A 25,337-nucleotide genomic window follows, 5' to 3' on the forward strand; every position below is an offset into this window, starting at 1 on the left:
TTTCTTTCTACTAGCTTTCTTTGTATATAATTATAGTATAATAATACACATAACATATAAAACATGGACTAATCAATTGTGTTATACTTAAAGCTTAACACTAGGCCATTAGGAGTTATGGTTTTAGGGGGGTCAGACGTTGGATGTGAATGTTTGACTCCGTGGGAGGTCAGTGTCCCTCACTCCCATGTTGCTCAAGGATCAGCTGTGCTTGTAAAAGAAAACAGTGCACGGTGGTCTGCTGAATTCCCCACATCATCCGAAACAGCTCCTAAACAACTCAATCTCGGATCTTTGAATGTGGCACAATTTTCTGGCTTTTTAAGGAAATTAAATCAAATTGTGGTTGGAAAAAGAACTAGCTAAGCATTCTTTTAAAAGTTCAGAACACTCTAAATGATGGGTTTGGACACACAAGAAAAAGAAAGTTTTGTTTTGTTTTAATCCAATTTTAAACTGAATTAGTTGAGGCTGCTGAAAAGATGAACCATATAATTACAGCAATCTATACAGACAATACATCATAGTAAGGAACACAGTCAGACTCAAGGACGGAGACCTAAAACCTTTTCACTTGCTTTCTCCCTGATTTCATCTTCCTCTTCAGCAACAGAAAAAGAAAACATAAATGTTATATTGCATAGTTAATGTGTAAAGCCTCTTGATGTTAAATAAATTTGAAGTGATATTTCTTACAAAATAGGAATTTTACTTCTTGTAAAATAAGTGTATCCTTTTATGGAGGAGGAGGAATTACTCCTTAAAAAGTTACTAAATGTATTTATTTACATTCAGCATAGGTTTCAAACATATAAACAGTCAGGCACCATTTAACAGGGATATATCCCTAGAAATGCATTGGTAGGTGATTTCACTGTTGTGTGAACATCACAGAGTATATTTACACAAACCTACACAGTGCAGCTTACTGCGCGCCCACGCTGTTGTCCTAGGCTACAAGACCCTACAGTATGTTACCTACAAAACAACATGATATTAAATCAAGCACAAGAGAAAATGATGCTCGCAAGAGACTCAGTAAACATTGCTGCTGACACAACACAATGTACTCTTTTACAGCAAACTTTTTTTACAAGTACAAAGAATGCACTATAAAATAATGATAAAAAGCACAGTATAGTAAACACATAAGCCAGTAACACAGTCATTTATTATCATTATCAAGTAGATGTAGATGACATCACTAGCCAATAAGAATTTATAGCTTCTTTATAATCTTATGAAACCACGGTAGTATATGCAGCCCATCACTGACTAGATCAGTAACACCTGTAACACAGGTAACAGTGAGGGATGAATACTGCCTTCGGACTCATACCTATTGGCATGTCCTGATTATTAAAATAACGTTTAAGCAATGATACCTGGTTATTATCCATTTTTAAAAGCATGCTGAATCAAATCCCCAATTAATTCCCATTTAATTCCCATTTAATTTTTAGAACTGAAGAGAATCTCAAAATGTACTGAATATCAGGGAAGAGATACAAAAATCAAATTTACACAAGTCAAGAGCCTTTTTATGATGCCACACCAGCCCATCACAGGGCCCAACAGAACGAGTTCTAGGAAAGAGAAAGGCATGCTGCCGTAGTGTGAACATTAACTTAGAATGTCTCTCCAGTGTCCAACCCAATACGGATAACAGGAGCATCAAAATACGGTGAGAACGTGTATTTTAAGAATTGATTTGTGTAAATGTTTTCATTGGAACCAAAACACAACTAAATAACTTGTTTAACAGATGTCAGAGAGAGGGAAAGTAAGCCAGATCTAGTGACACATATGAATCACTCAAGGAAGGTGATTAAAGCAAAAAGATTAGGGAATTAGGCATTGTCTTCCTCTGAATATGCAGGGGATGGTGCATTACTGATCTTTTACACCAGGGGTGGCAAACTCATTTTCACAGGGGGTGGGGGGGCCACATCAGCCTCACGGTTGCCTTCAAAGGGCCAAATGTAGTTTCAACTCCGTAACTGTTAAGGAGTAGTTACATTTATCCAGTCCTAAAATTATTTCGGCCCTTTGAAGGCAACCTCAGGCTGATGTGGCCCCCAGTGAAAATGAGTTTGACACCCCTGCTTTATACATAGTACTTATTACCCATTTTTGTTTGTGCATATATGATACACTGCTTGAAACCACTGAACCCCCTCAATGGAAAGGTGTAAGTTACACAAAGCTTTTAAAAACTGTCTTTTCTACATTAATTGACTTAAAGGTTGTTAATCCGGTCATCTCATGCTAATTAGAAGCTCTGATGGGCAGCTTTAGATTTCTTCATTAAAACCCTAAATAAACTGATTTAAGTTTTAGGCATCTTTCAATAATAAAGAGGTTCTTGGTGAAAAGTTCAGACACTGTTCTACTTGGTCCTCAGTGAAAATATTTGGAAATAACGGCCTGTAGCGGTTGTTGCCATTTTTATTAAATTCAAAAAATTTCTGGCAAATAAATTTTCAATCTTAAAAAAATATTAAATTGGTACAGGAAACATTGAAGTACAACATGAAGAAGCCCCTTTAAAGATGTGACAATAAATTTTAACTTACTCCTTCTACAAATTATGTGCAAAACCAGGGCCTTTATTATAGCAGCAGCAGTGCTGCTATTCAAATAATAAGCAAAATTGTTCCCACTGGCTTTAAAGGAGAAAGAGCTTAAACAAGGAATTTTCAAGTGCATATAAAATGTGGTAAGGAACGAGAAAATGGGACGTGGAAACACTGAAAGTAGTGAAGGTAATTCACTTACCAGGAAATGATATAAAAATAATCAACTCTTTCAATGAAAACATAATCCAGAATTAGGTCAGCAACACTGAAAACATAATACAGAATTAGGTCAACAGCACAGACCTAGAAACCTCCTTCCTGTCTGCGGACTCCGGCACACTTCAGTCGGTCAATCCTGGCTACCTTTTCTCCAGCCTATCCAATGTTAGGCTAAGAAAGAACAACACTGAGATGAAAGGAGGCCCCTCCTCCTGTGAGAGTGTCCAAGTATGTAAACCTGGGTGGAGGTCTTTAAGAGCCACGGCTATAAGATCCTAGAGCTGGAAGTGAACGCGTGAGTACAGCTGAAAAGAACATAAACTCTCCTCAAAGAACTTCTGTGTTGCACTACTTGACCCAGCGTCAGCATTGGAAACTTCTTCATGGCTCCATCTCCAGAAAATCTGCAAAGGAGGGGGGAAAGGAGGCTGCAAAAGACAGCTCTCCCCATTCCCTTTCAAGATTCCAGGTGGCCTGGGGTCCATAGACGTTTTAAATGACAGCTGCTGGGTGGGCCACAAAGGTCCCTGTTAAGACTGGCAAGAGCCAGAATGGCTCCTCTGCCCTTCTCTGGATTCCAGGTTCCTCTTGACTCCCTCCGTCTCCCCAGGTACTTGGAGCTTAGGAGATACCCGCATCAGATGCCGTACATATGCTCCAAAGCTTCGGCCTTACCCTACTCTGCACTCCAACTCTGTAATTCCTATTTGCTTAGTTCAGCTGGAGTGCTGAGAACGGAGAACGATCTGATGACAGGAAGTCACAGTCAATTGTGAATACTTCACAGGCCTTCTTCCCACCTCAACTCTGCACTCTCTCTCACTGTTAAGTCAAACTCCTAGTCCCTGTATTTTAGGTAATATAGACAAGGAACCTGGGGACAGGTTTGGGGTGAGAAATTTGTTTTGCTGTTGCCCCATCAATTGCAGCCCCCGCTAGCTTTGGCAATGGCAAGGAAGCCACCAGGCGACGACTCGGAATTGTTGATGGGCAGGAGGACTGCACCCCTGCTCTGCTCACTCCCACTGCCACCCACGGGGGGAGCCCAGACCACCTCACGCCGTTGCCTCTCCAGGCTTCTAATTTTAACAAAGAAATGGATTCTAACACGTGCTATGACATGGATGAACCTTGAGCACATTGTGTTCAACGAAAGAAGCCAGTTATGAAAGGACAAATACTGTATGATTCCACTTACATGAATTACCTAGAATAAGCAAATTCACTGAGACGGAAACTAGAATAGAGGTTACCAGGGGCAGGGGGGTGGGGGAAATGGGGAGTTTCTATTTGAAATGATAAAAAAGTTCTATAAAACAGGACACCTCGGAGATACTGCAGCTTGGGTTCCAGACCACCGCAATAATGCAATTCATAATCTTTTTGCTGATGGAGGGTCTTGCCTTCAATTTGTAAAAAATGCAACATCTGTGATGCAAAATAAACAGAAATGCAACAAAACGAGGTATACCCGTATAGGCCTTGTCAATGTATACCGATGTACAAATACACTGAAAACCCATCAGTTTTATGTTATGCATATTTAACCACAATTTAAAAACTTCCAACAACGACCACAAAAAAAGGCCCTGGCCGGGGTGGCTCAGTTGGTTGGGTATCATCCTGCAAAGCGTAAGGTTGCCAGTTCAATTCCCAGCCAGGGCACATGCCTGGGTTGCAAGTTTGGTCCCCAGTCAGGACACATGCAGGAAGCAACTGATCGATGTTTCTCTTCCTCTTTCTCCCTCCCTTCCCCTCTCTCTAAAAATAAATAAATAAAATCTTTTTAAAAAAAAAAGACAGAAAAGAATTAGCCAAGGGAGACACCTCATACATCCCTCACTGAAACCAGCTTTAGCCCCAGCACCTCAGTGTCTATCTTGCCTGGTTAGGGTTCCACCCAAGGAGCTCTGGCTCCCAGAGCAGACAGACAGAGGGGCTCCGCTGTTCCTGGTATTTAGTTTACAGAGCAGAGCTGTGGAGGGTGTTTAAGCATTATCTCCTTCTACCTTGCATTTTACCTATTCTCTCAGGAAGTGGACCCCATTCTTGTTCCCCTTGCTCTTCTATGCTATCCCAGAGGCAAAATCCCCAGGGTTGATTAGTGGTGGCCTTGAATCCATATTCACTATTTTCAAGTAAGCCTTGACCGTGACCCAGTTAAATCCATTCCCCACCTTGAGTAGACTCCACCAGTTTCTTGGGAGCTGGGTGGATGCATCAAATTATTGAGCTAACTTCTGGGGGTGGGGGAAGAAATACTGCATTTTCCCTCTTTCCTGCTTTATCATGTGCTTAGTATCTTTGTAACATAATAGTTACTCATTCATTAGATATTATTCACTAACTATTAAGCATGCAACTGTGTTGTACAGCATAATGGTTAAGAGCGCATGACTGAAGACAAATTTCTATGCACTGGTGCATGACCCTGGGTAGTCTCCTCAACTCCTCGTGCCTCAGTTTCCTCATCCATCAAGTGGAGATAATACTCATGGCTATCTCACAGAATTGGATGAACATTAATGTGCTACACATAAAAGGTTTAGGAAAAATACCTAACATACACGTTATCTGAGTCAGTCTACCACCCTCAATCTTCATTGCTCGCGGCTGATGGGTGACATTTTTTTATTCTCAATGTTTGACACTCTTGTCCCATAGAAGTCAAGCAATGGGGTGCCAAGAGGATGACTTTATTTTTTATTTTATAATTCTACAAGTGTTTTTTTCCCAGTTTTTTAGTTCATGCTCATCCAACTGAAGTTCTCTGCCTCATTAGAATTCTCAAGAAAGATACTCTTTTTAAAAACTGTATAATCCAAAACTGTAAGCAGAAGAGAAGAGAGATAAGGGGCAGCATTTGAAACCCTGGTCCAGCTATTCCTGTCTCCACCCCCTAGACTTCCCGATTATATGAACCCACAAATTCCCTTTTTTGCATAGGCTAGTTGGAGTGGAGTTTCAGTCACTTGCAACTAAGGGGGTCTTGACTGATAAATCTTGAAAACTATGTCATTAAAAACAATAGTGGAAATATTGATATCCATGTGCTCTCTCTCTTCCCTCCATGTTGTTTCTGACATACTTTTAATGAAAAATAATAAAGTTAATTTTTAGCTAAACGACTGAGGAAATCATTGTACTCCTTAAATAAGTGAAGGTTATCTAAGGAACAGCAACAAAACCAGAATTCACTATCCTGAATTCAAGCCAGCCTGTCCATCAAAGACCTCCTAAAGCCTTAAAAGAACCGAGAGGTCCATGTCTGACAGGCACTCCTGCCACTCCCCAGCATGACCCTCCTCTCGACCACGCTGCACAGGATGGGGGTCCACACTCCCTCCGTTCACACATAGGAATGCTGTCCACCAGGGGAACCCTTGTCTCCCCTTGAAAGATATTGGTCATTGCAGCCAAAGTGAGGTCTTCTGCCGGCCACTAGCCTGAACTCCTGAGGCTCCCATGGCTCTCCTCTTAGCATTTATGATTTTATCGTGGTCTTTGTCTATGTCTGTTTTGCCTGCTAGTCCTTCAAATGCTCAAGGGAAGAAACTTCCGCATTCATTTCACCAATTGTAGCACCTGGCACAAACTAGGCACTCAGTACCGGATTGATGAATAATAGATGGGTTGAATCTCCCTGACACTGGCCTCCTGACGCTTCCACTTGTGGTCCTCTTGCAGACTTGACTAGTTGTGCACCCGTCTGCCCAAGTTCCCTGGACTGAGACCCATCAGACCCCTGCCTTACTTTCCTTTTTCGTTGAGACTCTGTGTCCTTTTCTCCTCTGCTCTGCTTGCTGCTCCCAACTCAGTTTAGATATTATGAGTCATGAAGAAATTATCAAATATGCAAGTTCCCTTTGGGATCTGCTTAATTTTGATTTCACCATCACAGATGGGGAACTATGAAGTGTAGAGAAACTTTCAAGATGTAAAACAAGTTATCATCCAAGAGTTACTAACTGTAATGAATTTACACTTGAAGTATACACATAGAGATACACCTGCAGACGCAAGACATGAAAATACATGCACACAGGCACATACTCACACAGACATATGTTCACCTAAAGACGTGTAAATGGTTACTAAAAATCTGACAAATTTAGAAACACACCAAGAATCACTTTTTTGTGTATATATAGACAGGAGTTGTACAATTCCACCCACCAAATTATTTTCCTTCCAACAGAGGTGAATGTTGCTGACATTTTATTTTTCCATGTAAAGCATACATTATTCAACAATATATTTGTTTTATAAGGAAAACTCAGTTGAAAATGTCAGAGCATTCTTCAGGAGTTAAACAGCTGTGCAGCAACACTATTAAATCAAACAGCAGATCACTAACGAGTCTGGCCCCAATTATATGAGAACAAATGGGGCTCGTAGCTATCTGAGAAATGTTTACCTCATTTGTTTTCCTAACATCAAAAACAGACCAATTAGACTGGATTTAAAATCTCAAGTGATTTTTGGCCTCTCACTTTTATTCTAGTGTAAATACTCGCCAGAAAGTGAATGAAATATAAACATCTGACCATCATTTTTGCTTCAAAGCAAGTCTGCGGTTGGGCAGCAGTACCTATATGAGTAGTTTCTGGCAGTGGACAAAAGCTACTTATTTCTGATGCAGAACAAGCCACTATAAAGAACTTGACAGGAATCACCTACCTCCCCACTCTCTCCTGATCCAGGTGATATACAGTGTCCCAGACTTCACAGTGTGAGTTGGAGGTAATTTCTAGACATGACACCTATATGTAAATATAAATGGAAGACTAATCAAAGTTAAGTATAAGACTCAAGATTAGAGAATTTCAGACTTAAAAAAAGACTTAGCAGTCATTTAGTTCAACCCCATTATTTTATTAAAAAACATACCCAGAATGATTGTAAAACTTGCCCGAAGTCACAGAGGTGGGGACAAAACCACAGGCCCTAGATCAGATGCCAGGTCAAACATTTCCTTCCACTGTTCACGTTTCCCTAAAGACTGGAGCACTTGCCTAAATAACCCACTCTTACTTGTCAACACTTACGATAAGAACAGTGGGTGCCATGTGTATGTAAAATAATGTCATCAGGTTCCTCTCGAAAGAAGAACAATGCTGTAGTTTCAATTGGCTCTAGAGCACTTCCTCCCCGCCATTTCCCCCAAGAAGAAACAAAATCTCAGTTAGTGAGGGCAAACTGCAACCCAATTTTTAACCTTAAGGCACTCCTGAAGACTTTTTTAAAAATTTTGAAGTAAAACAAAAATAGAATCATCATAACCTTTAGCATGGGGTAAGGGTGGAAACACTCCAAAATATTTGTATTGAATTTTTTCACATTCTTAGAATATCAAAATCACCTAATATGTATTTACCTAAATAAATAAACCATTTACTATTTTATGATTACTTTAAACATTTATAAACTATTCACTTTTGAAACTTGTTAACATCAATTTTGTACTGAATGCGTTATCTTGTGTAAATTAAAGCAAAATTCTTACAGTCTAAAGCGCCCTCTAGTGTTCCTATGTAAAAACTTCTTTTCAGATAAAGTACCATTTTTCTAATAATGGCTAGGGTCCCTTTCTGCCCCACACAGTCCAGGTTTGGGCCTATTGTCCTGCCATCCTATTTGGTTTAATATTTGCCTTGATATTTTCACTTTAATTAATAATTACTATTAAGAGTCTCATTAAAAGATGCTGGGACTGGTTGAGTAGCCCTCCACTTTGTATTTCCAAGCTCCCCCAACAGTCTCATCCAACACTACAAGTAGCACATGAGCAGTGCTATGGGCTGAATGTTTGTGTCCCCGTCAAAACTTATGTGTTAAAGCCTTAATTCCCAGTGAGGTGGTATCTGGAGGTGGGACTTTGGGGAGGCAACTAGGCTTAGATGAGGTCATGAAGATGGAGTGCTCACAACAGGATTAGTGGCCTCGTAAGAGGAATGAACCGGAGCCGCTGATCCCAAAAACGCAGACACACACATGCACATCAAGGAAAGGCCATATGGGAATATAACAAGACAGCCATCTGCGAACCAGGAAGTATGCTCTCACGAGACACAGAATCTGCCAGCACCTTGATCTTGAACTTCCAGACTCCAGAACTGTGAGAAATGTCTGTTATTTAAGCCTCCCAGTCTATATTTGGTTACGACACTCTGAGCTAAGACAAGAAGCAAACAGAGATATCTCTCTAACAAACGATAACCAGCAATGACCCATTTCTACTTTCCCCAGTCCTCTCCAAAAACAATGGAACCACCACTTCCTTTTCAGGACAGCAGGGCATTTGCTGACAGAAGAAAATGCACCCCAATCGGACCTGCCAGGGACAGCGAACCCCTCCAGCCTCTGGTGGTGGTGAGACAACATGCTGTTGCCCTATGCCCTGGGACTTACCAGCTCAGCGTGCCATGCCCACACTCAGGCCTGCAGGATGAATGGGACCGCAAAGGCACAGCTGGTGGGAGAGGTGGGAAATTATGGGTTACGGTATTCAAAATATTTTCATGGAAAAGAGGCCAAGATTATTGCCTTAAAAGCATATACAGACCAATCTAGACACTCTTAACATAATAACTTGGTCACTTTTTGCATGATGTACTAGTGTACCTATAATGACTATGTTATTATTTGGTGATGCTTTATTTTTTGCAATAAGCTCAATAACAATGAGCTCAAAAATGGGAGTTTATATTTATTAAAATATTAAGTGCTGTCCTGGCTATAGTGGCTCAGTGGATTGACAGCCTGAGAACCAAGGGGTTGCTATCATGTGTATGGTAGTGAACACAGAAGGATTTTTATAAACAGTTCACTGTTGCTAATTTTATGACAGTGTTATCAAAGCTTCACCTAGAAACATCAATTCCAAAAATTGATTTTTTTAACTAATTCATGAAACCCAAGCAATGTTTCCAGAAATTTAGTCTGTTTAAGATGATATATCTGACATTATTGTGAATCTTCCTGGAAATTTAATTTAAAAGGATTTGTGATAGCACTGTATAATTTTGGTGGGACACTGTATCTACAGGGAAAAACACAATATTTTACTAATTTAAGACATCTAATTTAATGTATTTATTTATTTATTAATCCTCACCTGAGGATATGTTTTTATGATTTTAGAGAGACAGAGAGAGAGAATCATCGATGGGAGAGAAAGACATCAGTTGGTTGCCTCCTGCACATGCCCCAACCCGGGATCAAATTCACAACCTAGGTATGTGCCTTGACCCAGAATTGAACCTGAAACCCTCTGGTGTATGTGACAATGCTCCAACCAATTGAGCCACCCACCCAGGGCTAAGATGTCTACCATTAAAATTAAGATGAAGCAGAAATGTAATTGGAATTGGTTAAAGTGTAAATGTAAGTCATAATTTCACTCAAAGAAGTTATATTATATAACAATTGAAAGAGAAGCTGATTGGCACCCCAAATTTAAAAATTTTCAATATGCCAAATATTAAGCTACACAATTTTTGTACAGAAGCTGATGTTGAGTTTTAAAACAATAAAAATTAAAAATTAAACACACACACACACTTCAGTATGGCCACACTAGACTGCTCTCTTCGCTGCCCATCATTAATTGGAACTACTTAGTAAATCAATGTGTCCTATCAGTGGTACTGAACTTTTTGTAAATGAGTCCTCTAGATTTGGGATGCCTTTGTTCAATAGCAGTTAGAAAATTTGATCAAAAATTCAAGGAGCACCAGAAATCTTCAGCTTTTGAAGCTTTTGGAGAATTACAATTATTGAAAAACGAAACTTGCAAAAAGAGAGACCTGAAACACCCCAACTATAACAAAGACTGACAACTATAACATTATAAATTAAGTAATGAACACTCAAGTCTCGCCCAAGATTTAATACTGAAATTCCATAAGTGCTGTTTGGAATATATCCACTTGTGGAGAGAAACATTAGAGCACTTTTGATTTTGTAGCATCCCAGTTGGGGAAACATCAAAAGAATCACATCTGGAGATAATTTATCTGATGAATTTTGTCCTCTAGAAATGTTTGTCAAGGAAAGATACTCTGAATGGAGGCAAAAGAAAAAAAAAAAAAACCCCAGTATCAAGAAGAATATTTTAGCTGATTACTTACACATTTTAATACAAAAAGTATTATAATGGAAAATATTCCCTATTTAGCAGAATTCCCTCAGTTTTCACTCAGTTCTTGTAGAGAAATTACATTTCTCAAGTAAAAATATTATGGTTTACAGAAAAGAGTTAATTTAGGGTGTCAATTTTGACTTTATTAACAGAGTACAACTTCTAAAACAATTGTAGACATCATGAAAAATTAAAAATAATGTCCACATTAGAAAAAAGGCATTCTGCATAAAAATTCCAGTGATGTAGTAGTAGAGCTAGATATGACTAAAAAGCTGATTATGTAAATACTTAACAAAAATAATTATACTTATTTTTTAATATTCAAACAAGATAAAAGTTTCATTTTTTATTTTGCTTTAATGTACATGAATTTTTAAAAAACTATTATTTCAAAAATGTTTAAATACAAATATCCTATAGAACTATCCATATAATAAACCTAATTTTTCACCAAATACATAAAATTTTCAATTATATAATATGTATCATTTCAGTACCTTCTTTTGTTTTTGAAACTGTAAGTGGTTTGGACAAACAGCTACCATTTACCAAGAGTTCACTATCAGGCACTGTGCTCAAACTGCTCTATCAATTTAATCTTGACAAATACCCTGAAAGGTAGGAATTCTTATCTTCATTTTATCTGGTGACAGTACGGGCAGAGTGGGGATCTGCATCCAGTCACCAGGTTCTGCTGCCTGTCTCCCCGCATTACAGGACACACTGCTGACCCACCGCAGACAGAATGTGCTTCTAGCTAACGACCACAAATTTGGCTGCATCATGTCATCTGACCCTATCACCCACTTGGCCACGGATAGCTGGCACATGTAGGGGGCCAGACTACAGCTGCAAACCCAAGCAAATACCTGCCCTCAAAAGAACCTAGGAGTGGACCTCTTTGCGTTGATTTTCCTTGGGACTCTCTCTGTGCTTCCTGAACTTTTATGTCTATTTCCTTCACCAGGTATGGGAGAAGCCTACACCAAGGCACATCATAATTAAAATGCCAAAGGTTAAGGACAAAGAGAGAATCTTAAAAGCAGCAAGAAAAGCAGCTGGTTACCTATATGGGAGTCCCCACAACACTGTCAACTGACTTCTCAATAGAAAGTTTACAGGCCGGAAGGAATTGGCAAGAAATATTCAAAGTAAAGACAAGCAAGGACATACAACCAACATTACTCCACCCAGCAAAGCTATCATTTAGAATCAAAGGGCAGATAAAGTGCTTCCCAGAGAAGAAAAAGCTAAAGGAGTTCATCTCATCAAACCAGTATTACATAAAATGTTACAGGAAGGAGAAGAAGAAAATAAAAAATACGAACAATAAAATAGCAATAAATACATACCTATCAGCAACTGAATCTAAAAAACAAAATAAATAAACAAGAACAGAAACAGACTCATAGATCCAGAGAATATTGTGATGGTTGCCAGATGGGAGGGGGCTGGGGGGATGAGTGAAAGGTGAAAGGAGTAAGGAGTACAAATTGTAGTTACAGAACAGTCATGGGGATGTGAAGTACAGCACTGGGAAGATAGTCAATAATATTCTAATAACTATATATGGTGTCAGACGGGTATGAGATTTATCGGGATGACCACTTAGTAAGTTATACAATGTCTAACCACTGGAATGTACACCAGAAACTAATATAATATTGTATGTCAACTATCATTGAAAAATAAAAAATGATTTAAAAAATAAAGAACCTAGGAGAGTCACACTTAACCCATGTCTTTCGAGTCAGGGTTAACGTTGGCCTGTGCAATCTAGTTCTGCAAGATCTTTTATTTTTCATTCGGTGGATCCTATACACCAGGGTGATCCATAATAGAGAGTTCTCACATTAATGTGAATTAAATGGTACAGTAATGTGCCACAATGACTTGGAGTCAACAACAGATTGAATACACAATGGTGGTCCCATATGACTACATTGAGCTAAAAAAATTCCTGTCACCTAGTGACATTATAACTGTGTAACATCATAGCATTACCTGTTTACAAATAAATTTATAACAAAAAAAGGAAACAAACCAAGCAAACCACCATAGACACATGTCTGAAAGGAGTGACACCTTCTCAAGAAGAGCCACAGGCAGGTCTTTCAGGAGGCGTTCCAGAAGAAGGCATTGTCGTCACAGGAGGTGACAGCTCCCTGTGTGAAGACCTTCCAGTGGGACAGGACACGGAGGCAGAAGACAGTGACACTGGCCATCCTCACCCTGTTAGCCCCAGGCTAATACGTGTGTTTGTGCCTTGGCTATTTAACAATAAAAATTTTTTAATGTAATTTAAAAAACAAATGAAAGCTTATAGAATAAAGATATAAAGAAAATATTTTTGTGCCGCTGTAAAATGTGTTTGTGTTTTATGCTATTATCACAAGTCAAAATTTTTTTAAGGAAAAAACTTCAAAAGTAAAAAAGTTATAGTAAGCTAAAGTTCCTTTATTATTGAAGAAAAATATTCCTTACACAAATCTAGTGTAACCCACGTGTACAGTGTGCATAAAGTCTGCGGCAGGGCGCAGTAGTGTCCGAGGCCCTCACGCTCGCTCGCTGCTATCCCACTGACTCGCCCAGAGCAACTTCCAGGCCTGCTGACATCATGCGTGGGAGATGCCCTATGCAGGTGTGCCGTTTTGACTTTGCATACCATATTTTTAGTGTACTTTTCTATGTTAGATACACAAATACTTTTCACTGTTACAACTGCCTACAGAACGCAGTACAGTAGCATGCACAGATTTGTGGCCTGGGCACAGTAGGCTGTATCACACAGCCTGCGTGTGTAGTGGGCTATACCATCTAGGTTTGTGTAAGAGCATTCTATCACGTTCAAGTGATAATGAAATCGCCTAACAATGCACTTTTTTAGAATGTATCCCCGTTGTTAAGTGGCACGTGACTGTATTTGACCTCCGACCTCACCTTCACCAAAACTACAAGTTCTTTATAAGGCCCTGGCTATCGTACAATATAGATGACGGTATGAAAAGCAATAATAAAAGTGTAATTACAAGTTTAGCCACCAAACTTAGCACTTGGTCTTCTTTTGCTGTCTTTTTCTTTAATCCTCACCCAAGGACATACTCATTGATTTTAGAGACAGGGGAAGGGAGAAAGATAGAGAGGGAGAGAAACATCGATCAGCTGCCTCTCGCATGCACCCCAACTGGGGAATGAACTGACAACCTAGGCACGTGCCCTGATTAGGGATCAAACCTGCAACCCTTTGGTTTATGAGACAATGATCCAACCCACTGAGCCACACCAGTCAGGGCATATTCTACTGTCTTCAAATGTCACTATTGAGACTGAAAACTCTTAAAATATGATCATGTTTAACCTAGATACTTATTTTTCTGATGCTTTTATTATACTCTAATTGTTTCAATTATGTTTTCAATGTAGAAAACTTTCCCTTTAAAAAAATAACAAGGACATCATTTAGTAGACAATTAACAATATGTTCTACCACAGAATGAAAATCTACAGGCATGCCTCCAAGATATTGCAGATTCAGTTCCAGACCACCTCGATAAAGCAAGTATGACAACAAAGCAAGCTGCAATCTTTTTGCCGGTACCGGGTCTTACCTTCAACTTGTAAAAAACCCAACATCATAAGCACAACAAAATGAGGTATGTATGCCTGTATAAAGTACAGTAGTTCTCCTTTAGCTGAAGTTTTGCTTTCCTTGGTTTCAGTTATCCAAAGTCAACCGCAGTCCAAAAAATACTAAATTTCCCCAACCATGGACACTGTTCACTCCTGACAGTTAGTCATCAACACCACTGTGCTCAATGATCCAGGATTACTAAACGCAATGACCCTCCTGCTGAGGTATCATCAGGTCAGGAGCAGGCTGACACTACCTCACAATGCCTGTGTCAGTCACCTCACTCCATCTCATCACACAGGCATTTTATCATCTCTCATCACAAGAAGGATAAGCACAGTACTGTAAGATATTTTGAGAGACAGAGACTTCACTCACATAACTTATTACAATATAATTGTTTTATTTTTTAAAAGATTTTATTTATTTTTTGGGAGAGTGAAAGGGAAGGAGAAAGGGGGAGAGAAACATCAGTGTGTGAGAGATACGTTGATTGGTTGCCTCTCACAAACCCCCGCCCAACTGGGGACCTGGCCTGCAGCCCAGGTATATGCCCTGACCAGGAATCAAACCAACAACTTTTCACCTTACAGGACAATGCCCAACCCACTGAGCCACATCAGTCAGGGCTGTTTTATTTTATTATTAGTTGTTTTTAATCTCTTCCTGTGCCCAACTTATAAACTTTATCATAGGTATGTATGTATAAGAAAAACATAGCATATAGAGAGTTTGGTACTATTTGTGGTTTCAGGCATCTGTTGGGAGTCTTAGAACAAATCCCCTGTGAATAAGGAGAGGATTGCTGTTCCTATTAAGGGGATTAAACTAATAAAAACCAATGATGTTTTTTAACTACCAACAATAATAGATTAAAATGTTGCTTGAAGGCAAGAGGTTTGTTTTAAATTAGGTACTCCCCAAAGGGATATGGTTTGATGTTAGACAAAGATTTGATTGCAAACAGTTTACTAGGAAGGTTCAGGCATTGCTGGTATAGGAGCAGCAGGCAGGGGAAGACAGCTAATAAAGGCTGGGTTGGCATGGCATGACCAGAACTTAACGCCACAGGCCACACAATCACCCCACCCACAGAGGGATGGAGCTGGAGTAATTACACCCTAAGTTCCACCAGCCACTGACTGAGTACTGGGGGTTGCTATTCATTCCACAGAATTTCCATATAATCAAAGTTGGGAGTGTGAAGCCAATGGGCAGGGCACTGACAGTATAAATATATTAATATGTTCTTACATAAAGTAATTATTCAAATAACATGCTGCCTGCCCCCTTCCCATATCAAAACAAATAGTCCAAATCTAGCAGTGAAGGTTTAAGTAATAATAGCCAAGTAAAAACAGTTCTAAGTTTAGACATCCCTTCCCAAATAAAAAATTCCTAGAACATCAAATATTATTATTATATGAAAATAACAGAAATAAAGATGTAATTTAAACTTCTATTAGGCTTTGGGTTGCAGAATATTTTGAGAAAAATCTATGAAATTGACCCTACTAAAATATAACATGGATTTCTCAGCCTCATCAGATCCTAACACAGTGCCAACAAATGATTTATTGATTGAGCTGGAGCTGAATATAAACAACTAAAAACACAATTCAGCTGTACATGTCAATGCTTCAAAGAAGGGAAGAACTTGCCCATGGCCCCCTAATCGATCCAATTTTCTTAAGAGAAAAATTGTAGTTTTGATAGGGGAACGAGAGAGTTATAGATTTTAGCCTTAGTTGATAGCCTTAAGTTATTAATGTATATGGAAAGCTGTTATTCTAGGAACTGGAATGCATGACCATGTGACTCCAGGAGGTCAACAAGCAATTAATTCAACCTTTGTGCCCCAAGTGCCTGCAAGCCACGGAGATGGTATCTGAACCATACTGTTGATCAACAGATAAAGTACTAGGAAAATCCAATTAACCTTTATTCCAAACTTCTTACCTACTCTTCTATCCAATTAACCTTTTTCCAAAACCCTTACCCACCCTTTCTTGTCATTATAAAAAGGTCAGCTTGAAATGAAATGTTAAGATGGTTTTTGAGGGTACCTAAACCACCATCTTCTCAGATCACCAGCCATTTGAATAGAGCGCCCATAAAGATTCAATCCCTGTCTGTATTTATAGGTTCTGGTAGTGACTGGCAGCTTGAATACAGACTTTTCCAGTTTCAGTTTCTATTTGGTTCTCTGTCTGTTGCTTGATGATTTAAATATCGGTTGGAGAACAGCACTGTATGTATATATATATAGTGCAATAGCCCTGCTGCCATGTCTCACTTCTGAAATCTAACACCCTGCCCCTCTTTTCTCTTTGTCCAAAAATGTCTTAATATACTCAGGGCTGCCTCACTGTATTTGGAATTTTCATGCTTTTACAAATTCCCCATGTGCATATATTAAAACTTGATTTTCCCTTATTAATCTGTCTCTGTTAATTAGATTATTAGCTCAGCAAAAAGAATTTAGAAGGGGGGGCTAGTATTAATATATTTTTTAGCCACCATAGTGTGGTGAGCCAGCCAGGAGAATTCACTGGCTGGGACACTGCTGGCTCCCAGGACTGCTGCAGCTAGGAGGTCATGGACATGTGACCACAGCTGGCAGAGATGGTAAGGATTTTACACTGTCAGCCTTTCAGACCTCTTGTCTGCAGGGTTTGGTGGAAGTTGGAAGTGGTGAGTCCTTCTCTCTCTTCTAAATTTAGATTGGCAGGACATAATGTTTGTGAAATTAGCTTCTCATGTGACTGGTGAAAACTTGTTTGGAGTCCTCTTGTATTGTTCCCAGTCTGTCCAGAAATGGACTATTATCTCCACCAGTTGAACGATGCATATCGTTTGTTTTGAAAGCATACTGGCTTTGCTTGAGTCTCCAAAGCACTGGCCATCTGAGGGTACCCAAGTTCAGGCAGATGAGCATTCTGAGAGCCGCTTAAAGGAATGTAGCTTTCTCTAGACAGTGGATGGCAAGCCTATAATCTGTTGAAGAATGTTTCACCCAGTTTTCATCTTTGTATATTACTCACCAATTTTATATCTATCCCCCCCTCCAAAAAAAATGACAAGCATTCCATGGTCACATCCTGGGTGGATATTAAAGGGTATTGGAAATAGCATATGCAGCTGTTAGCTTCTACAAATACACAATCAAAGGCATCTAAATGCCCAGTCGGCAATGCTGGCAGTGAAAGACAAGAATAACAGTTACTTTTTTTTACCAACGATAAACACCAGATTATGCCTGAAAAAAGCAGGATCGGACTAACTCCTAGGTGGAGAAGAATAGCACCAATGTCAATGGGAGGAAGAGGTTTCTGGGGAAGATGAGCAGATTCAACTAATTGATGGTCTTTTAAAAGGAAAATACCCTGGCTTTGTTAAATTTGGGGGGGGGGGGCAGGGATATTGACCTCAGATGCTTTTTAAAATTAAGAACAAGATTTTGTGGATACAGAAGTGGTGCATATATACAATAGAATATGACTCAGCCATAAAAGATAATTAAATCATGCCGTCTGCAACAACATGGATGGACCTAGAGGGTACTGTCAGACAGGAAAAAATGACAGATTATTTTACTTATCTGTGAAATCTAAAAAACAAAATAAATGAACTCATAGATACAGAGATCATTTTGACAGTTGTCAGAGGGGAGGGCATTTGGGCAGCGGGGTACAAAAGCTAAAGGAATTAAGTACAAATTGGTAGTTACAGGATAGTTAAGTGGATATAAAGTACAGCATAGGGAACATAGTCAATAATATATTTTTAAAATATTTTATTATTTATTTTCAGAGAGAGGGAAAAAGAGGGAGAATGAGAGGGAGTGAAACATCAACGGGCAAGAGACACATCTAACGGTTGCCTCTTGTACATTCCCAATCAAGGACCTGGCCCACAACCCAGGCATGTGCCCTTACTGGGAATCGAACTAGTGACCTTTTGCTTTGTGGGACAATGCCCAACTCAAAAAGCCACGCTACTCAGGGCACAATAATATTTTTTAACCCAATAAAATCTTGAAAATAAAACATAAAATTAAGAAAAAGATTTTTAAGTACATACAACAAAATGTTAGCTCTGGTTTTCTCTGGATGATGGAATTTCAGTGATTTTTCATTTCCTTCCTACATACTTATGTATTACTTAATTTTTTGATATGGATAAGTACTTTAATAATCAAAGAAAACTATATAAACTATTTGAATTTGAAAAATTGAGGAAAAGAGAAAAATACAGAAAGAAAAGAGGGAAAAGAATAAAAAGAATATAAACTCATTCCTTCATTTAATCATTTGACAGGTCTTTAGTCAGACACCATGCTAAGGCACAATTATAGCTTGTGGTAGCTGTTATGGAAACAAATAAAGGGCCTAAACAAGGGACAGACAGTACTGTACATAGAGTGGTCAGAGAAAGCCTGTCTGAAGAAATACTTAAACAAAGCTCCCAAAGAATCGAAGCCAACCCTATGGAAAGGGTGAGGAAACACCATGTGCTAAGGCCCTGATGCAGGGTACCTTGGTGACTTCAAGCTGACTCCTGGGGCTGGAATTCAGAAAGAGGCAGGATGGGATGTAGGTGGGAAGAAGGGAGGGAAGGGGGTGATTAGAGAGATAAGCATGTGCCAATTCCAAAGCCCAAATAAGGAACTTGTATTTTAATCTCAATACAATGGAAGCCCTTGAAGAACTTTAAGCCGGGAAGAGGTCATATGATTTACATTTCAAGATGATCATTCTCACTGCCCAGTAGATTAAGTGATTAAGTAGATTAAGATGAGCTGGGTTTTGTTTTAGTAATAGTAGTACTTCTGCCACTTTCACCTCTGCATTTGCCAACCCCCCATCCCTGCAGCCTTAGACCCTAACCATCTGGCAACACTGCCCCACGAAAGTCATTAGAGGTTTTTAGCTGTTCACTCTGCTCCCAGACATCCCTGCAACCTTCACCCCAAACCCATTAACCCCTCCAAACCAATGTCCCACTCTCCAGAGGTCCTGCCACATGGACCCCACCTGCTCTTGTACAGCTCTATCTGCAGCCCTCTGAGGAATTAAGCCCAATCCCCATAACTACCATCTCCTTTATTCCTCCACTTATGTCCTACTTCACACTCATGACACATTGTGTGTTCCTGGTCCTAGGTGTCACCATGTTTCCTTGCAAATTATTTTATTTCATAGAATTGTCAAATGCCTGCAGTTCAAAAGGACTTTAGAGACAAAGGGTTCAACCTGCAGGTTTTCATGACAAACAAAACACATCTGGCATGATTAAAATGTCTAAAAGATTAGAATTCCTGACTTCCCATTTAGAGTTCTTTGCATGATTTTATTTTTTTAATTTATTTTATTGTTGTTCTATTACAGTTGTTCCAATTTTTCCCCAGTTGCTCTCCACTGCCCCGCCCACCCAACTTCCATTCCCACAGTAAATCCCTACCCTGTTGTCTATGTCCGTGGCTCATTTATTTTCTTTTTAATATTTTATTTAGTAATTTTTAGAGAGAGGAGAATGAGGGGAGAAAGGGAGAGAAGCATCGATCAGTTGCCTCTTGCACACCTCCAACTGGGGCCCTGGCCTGCAACCCAGGCATGTGCCCTGAAGGGGAATCAAACCAGCAATCTTTCAATTCACAGGTCAGCGCTCACTCCACTGAGTCACACAAGCCATATCTCCATGGGTCATTTATACATGTTCCTTTACTAAACTCTTCCCCTTCTTTCCCCCTTTCTCCCCCTTCCCCCTCCCCTCTGGTCACTGTCAGTCTGTTCCTTGCTTCCATGCCTCTGGTTCTATTTTGCTCATTTTTTGTTTTGTTTTGTTCAATAGCTTCCTCTTATAGGTGAGATCATATGGTATCTGTCTTTTGCCCCCTGGTTTATTTCACTTAGCATAATAGTCTCCAGTTCTATACATGTTGTCATAAAAGGTAGGAGTTCCTTCTTTCTTTCTGCTGCATAGTAGTATTCCATTGTGTAAATGTACCACAGGTTTTTGATCCGCTCTTTTACTGATGCCCACTTAGGCTATCTCTAGCACTTGGCTATTGTAAATTGTGCTGCTATGAACACTGGGGTGTGTAGGTTCTTTTGAATTGGTGTTTTAGGATTCTTAAGAGTATAATCCCAGCAGCAGAACTGCTTCATCAAAAGACAGTTCCATTTGTAGTTTTTTGATGAAATTCCATACTGTTTTCCACAGTGGCTGCACCAGTCTGCATTCCCACCAACAGTGCGCTAGGGTTCCCTTTTCTCTGCATCCTCTCCAACATTTGTTTGTGGATTTGTTTATGTTGGCCACTCTGACTGGTGTGAGAGGGTACCTCATTGTGGTTTTAATTTGCATCTCTCTGATGGCTAGTGATGCTGAGCATCTTTTCATATGCCTCTGGGCCCTCTGTAGGTCTTCCTTGGAGAAGTGTCTGTTCAAGTCTTTTGCCCATTTTTTAATTGAGTTGTTTGTCTTCCTGGAGTGCAGTCGTGTGAATTCTTTATATATTTTGGAGATCAAACCCTTGTCACTGTCAAATGTTTTCCCATAGAGTTGGTTTCCTTTTCATTTTGATGTTTCCTTTAGCTGTGCAAAAGCTTTTTAGTTTGATGTAGTCCTATTTGTTTATTCTTTCTTTTATTTCCCTTGCCCTAGGAGATATATTAGTGAAAATATTGCTACGTGGGATATCTGAAATTTTACTATGTTTTCCTCTAGGACTTTTATGATGTAATGGCTTGTATTTGTCTTTTATCCATCTTGAGTTTATTCTGGTGTAATGTATAAGTTTGTGGTCTAGTTTCATTTTTTTGCATGTACCTACCTGTCCAGATCTCCCAACACCATGTATTGAAGAGGATATTTTTACTCCATTTCATGCTCCTGCCCCCTTTGTCAAATATTAATTGACCACAGAGACATGGTTTTATTTCTGGGCTCTGTATTCTGTTCCATTGATCTATGTGTCTATTCTTATGCCAGTACCAGACTGTTTTGATGACAGTGGCCTTGTAATATAGTTTATTAACAGGTATTGTGATCCCTCCTACTTTGTTATCCTTTCTCAAGACTGCTGAGGCTATTCCTTGCATGATTTTAAAGCAAGTTTTTTAAAGACCACTTACAAAGTGCTTCATGTTTTACTGGCTGCTTCTATAACCATCTCATAGAATGAATCATTGCAGCCCTCAAGTAACAGATATAAATGGAGCTGAGAAAAACAGAGAGCTGAGACAGTGGCCAAGCCAGGCTTGGACACAGTCCTTCAGGTTCCAAGTACAGCAGGCATAAACTATAAAAATGTCCCTATAGTTAGATGTAGCTAGTCCAGGGGCATCAACATGAGAGGTTTCCTATTTCTGCTCATTATTATTGGTCAATTATGCCTTTGTATGATGCCTGTGTATTAGTTTTATGTTCCTGCTGAAGATCAGATTCTTTATTGAGGTTAAGGAGGGACTCATTCCAATACTGGGGTTTTATTGGAATGCAGGTGAGGGCTTCTGGGCAAAAGAGAAATTTCAAAGGCAAAGAAAAAAGAAGGAAGGAAGGGAGAGAGGAAGGAAGGACGAACAAAAGAAATGCAAACTTTTCCAAGTTTATGATTTGACCTAGGGTTGCATGTGGATGCACACCCAATGCCATGTGGCAAATGCCACTGTCAGAAGGTACAATCTAAAACTGGTTTTCTTATTTTAAGTAAAAGTTAACACAGCACAATGCCAATATAGTATAAGAATGGTTTCCTGGAGTTCATTTTTAAAATGTTTGTATTTGTTACATTTTTGGGGGGAAGGGGGAGGCAGCAAAAGTTATACTCAAAAACTGAGTGTGTCTTTGCCATCAATTTATGTAGCAGAGGTTCATGGTGGAAATTATAATAACTTCACAAGCCAATAGCATACAAGATAGTATCTCTTACTAAGCCAAATAAAGAAATAACACATTCCAGAGACTTCTGGCCAAGATGGAGGCATAGGTAGATACACTTTGCTTCCTCACACAACCAAAAGAAAGACAACAACAAATTTAAAAACAACAAATAACCAGAACTACCACAAAATCGAACTGTATGGAAGTCTGAAAACCAAGGAGTAAAAGAAGAAACATTCATCCAGACTGGTAGGAGGGACAGAGAGAATGTGTGGCAAGGCAGTGGCTGGAGGACTGGGTGGGTGACATGGCAGCTGGTGGACCAGGCGGTCCCACATTTGCATGCAGATAAACTGGGAGGAACAACTGGGGAGCGAAACAGACTGCACAACCCAGGGTTCCAGCACAGGGAAATAAAGCCTCAAAACCTCTGGCTGTAAAATCCTGTGGGAATTGAGGTGTAACATTTGCTGCCTCACCCCCTCCCCCGCCAGCCTCATAGGAGAGTTCATTGGAGAGGCCCACAGGGTCCTAGAACGTACATAAGCCCACACACCTGAGAATCAGAACCAGAAGGACCCAATTTGCTTGTGGGAAGCAGGAGAGTGACTGAAAGCCAGCCCAGAGCCAAGCAAGTCGCAATGCTCCCTTTTGGACCCCTCCCCCACACAGAGTGCCACGACACAGAGACCTGGGTTGTCCCTCCCTGGCAAATACCTAAGGCTCTGCCCCTTACTACGTAACAGATGCGCTGAGACAAAAAAATAAAGAAGGCAGCTATGGTTACCACTATACCACCAACACTGCATGAGACAAAAAAATATGGCCCAAATGAAAGAACAGATCAAAGCTCCAAAAACAGAACTAAGTGATGAAGAGGTAGCCAACCTATCAGATGCACAGTTCAAAACACTGGTAATCAGGATGCTCACAGAAATGGTTGAGTATGGTCATAAAATAGAGGAAGAAGTGAAGGCTGTGCAAAGTAAAATAAAGGAAAATATACAGGGAACCAACAGTGAAGGGAAGGAAACTGGGAATCATATCAATGATTTGAACCAGAAGGAATAAATAAACATTCAACCAGAACAGAATGAAGAAACAAGAATTCAAAAAAATAAGGAGAAGCTTAGGAAACTCCAAGATAACTTTGAATATTCCAACATCCAAATCATAGGGGTGCTAGAAGGAGAAGAGCAAGAAATAGAAAACTTATTTAAAAAAATAATGAAGGAGAACTTCCCCAAACTGGCCAAGGAAGTAGACTTCCAGGAAGTCCAGGAAACTCAGAGAGTCCCAAAGAAGTTGGACCCAAGAAAGCACACAGCAATGCACATCATAATTAAGTTACCCAAAATTAAAGATAAGGAGAGAATCTTAAAAGCGGCAAGAGAAAAGGACACAGTTACATCAAAGGAGTTCCCTTAAGACTGTCAGCTGATTTCTCAAAAGAAACCTTGCAGGTAAGAAGGGTCTGGAAAGAAGTATTCAAATTCATGAAGGCAAGGGCCTACAGCCAAGATCACTCTATCCAGCAAATCTACCATTTAGGATGAAAAGGCAGATAAAGTGCTTCCCAAATAAGGTCAAGTTAAAGGAATTCATCATCACCAACCCTGTATTATATGAAATGATAAAGGGGCTTATCTAAGAAAAAGAAGATCATAATGATGAACAGTAAAATGACAACAAATTCACAACTATCAACAACTGAACCTAAAACAAAAAACAAACTAAGCAAACAAGTAGGACAGGAACAGAATCACAGAAATGGAGATTACATGGAGGGGTATCACCAGGGAGGAGGAAGAAATGGGGAAAGGGAACAGCGAACAAGAAGCATAGATGGTAGGTACAAAATAGACAGGGGGAAGTTAGGAATATTATAGGCAATGGAGAAGCTGAAGAACTTATATGTGTGACCCATGAACATGAACTAGGGAGGGGGATGCTAGCGGGAGGAAGGGTGTAGGGCGATGGGAATAAAGGGGAGAAAACAATGGGACAACTGTAATAGCACAATCAATGAAAGTGATTTAAAAAAAGGAAAAAAGGAAATAATATACTCCAAATAAATGACATATTAATCACACTATTGTTTCAGGCAAGAGGAGATGAGAGAAATAAAGTCCAAATTTAATACCGTTTACACAAGCAGGTACTCAGGAGAAATCGATCATTAACCAAGAGCTGATTTCCAACTGCCATGGCAGAAGTAAAAGTCCCTTGTTGCTAGAGCATGTTGCTAGGGAACACAGACTCTAATGTTGGTAGGAGATCTGACCTCTTTCACAGGGCCACTGTGTGGTTTGTCACCACTGTCTACAAGGACTGTCTTGCCAGCAGAGGAGCAGATGCTCCAAGGGTATCCAGAGAGTTTTTAGATTAGCAGAGTCACCTCACCCAAACCAAAACTCTCAAATATTCCTCAAACTCTCAATATTTGTAATCTAAATACCCCCCTGGCATAGCTGTTTCGCCACATGTTCTCTATCAATAGGCTGCTGAGTGCTTATCAACAACAGCAGAGGTAGAATGATAACATCCTTACTTCATACTTACATCAAAACAATTTTTTTCTTTTTCCTAAATAAGTGAATTAAAACAATTTAAGTCATAAACAAGTGGGTTTGAAATAATATTAAACAAATACACAGAACTATATACCAATTGGATTATTTGTACTATTTTTTTCAGCACATATGAGGTTTAGAGTTTCAAATCCAATATGAGAGAAATTCTAAGTGACAAAAAGTATGTCCTTGGTTGCTTTACTGGATATGCAAGAGATTACTGCTTCAGAGTAAATATATTTTGGAATGCATTGCATCCTCATGCTACAATGAGTTCTATTCTTGTTCTGAAAGTGGAAAGG

At 39.5% G+C, this 25,337-nt stretch overlaps 1 protein-coding gene across 6 annotated transcripts in view; it reads right to left on the reverse strand.

The window, feature by feature from the left end:
- RNF144B (ring finger protein 144B) overlaps nt 1–25,337 on the reverse strand; it is a 164,385-nt gene that overhangs the window by 112,520 nt on the left and 26,528 nt on the right. For 3 of the 6 annotated variants that reach the window (XM_045199478.3, XM_071220967.1, XM_045199480.3), the window contains exon 2: nt 7,479–7,561. The exons of 1 other annotated variant lie outside the window; for it this stretch is intronic. The gene's annotated coding sequence lies outside the window, so the exon portion shown is untranslated. Of the gene's footprint in view, nt 1–7,478; nt 7,562–9,209; nt 9,271–25,337 lie in introns of all 6 variants that reach the window. 2 more of the 6 variants (XM_045199479.3, XM_045199476.3) reach the window with 1 other exon arrangement.

This window comes from Desmodus rotundus, chromosome 3, assembly GCF_022682495.2.
Source record: "Desmodus rotundus isolate HL8 chromosome 3, HLdesRot8A.1, whole genome shotgun sequence".
In the NCBI taxonomy this organism is placed as follows: Eukaryota; Metazoa; Chordata; class Mammalia; order Chiroptera; family Phyllostomidae; genus Desmodus; species Desmodus rotundus.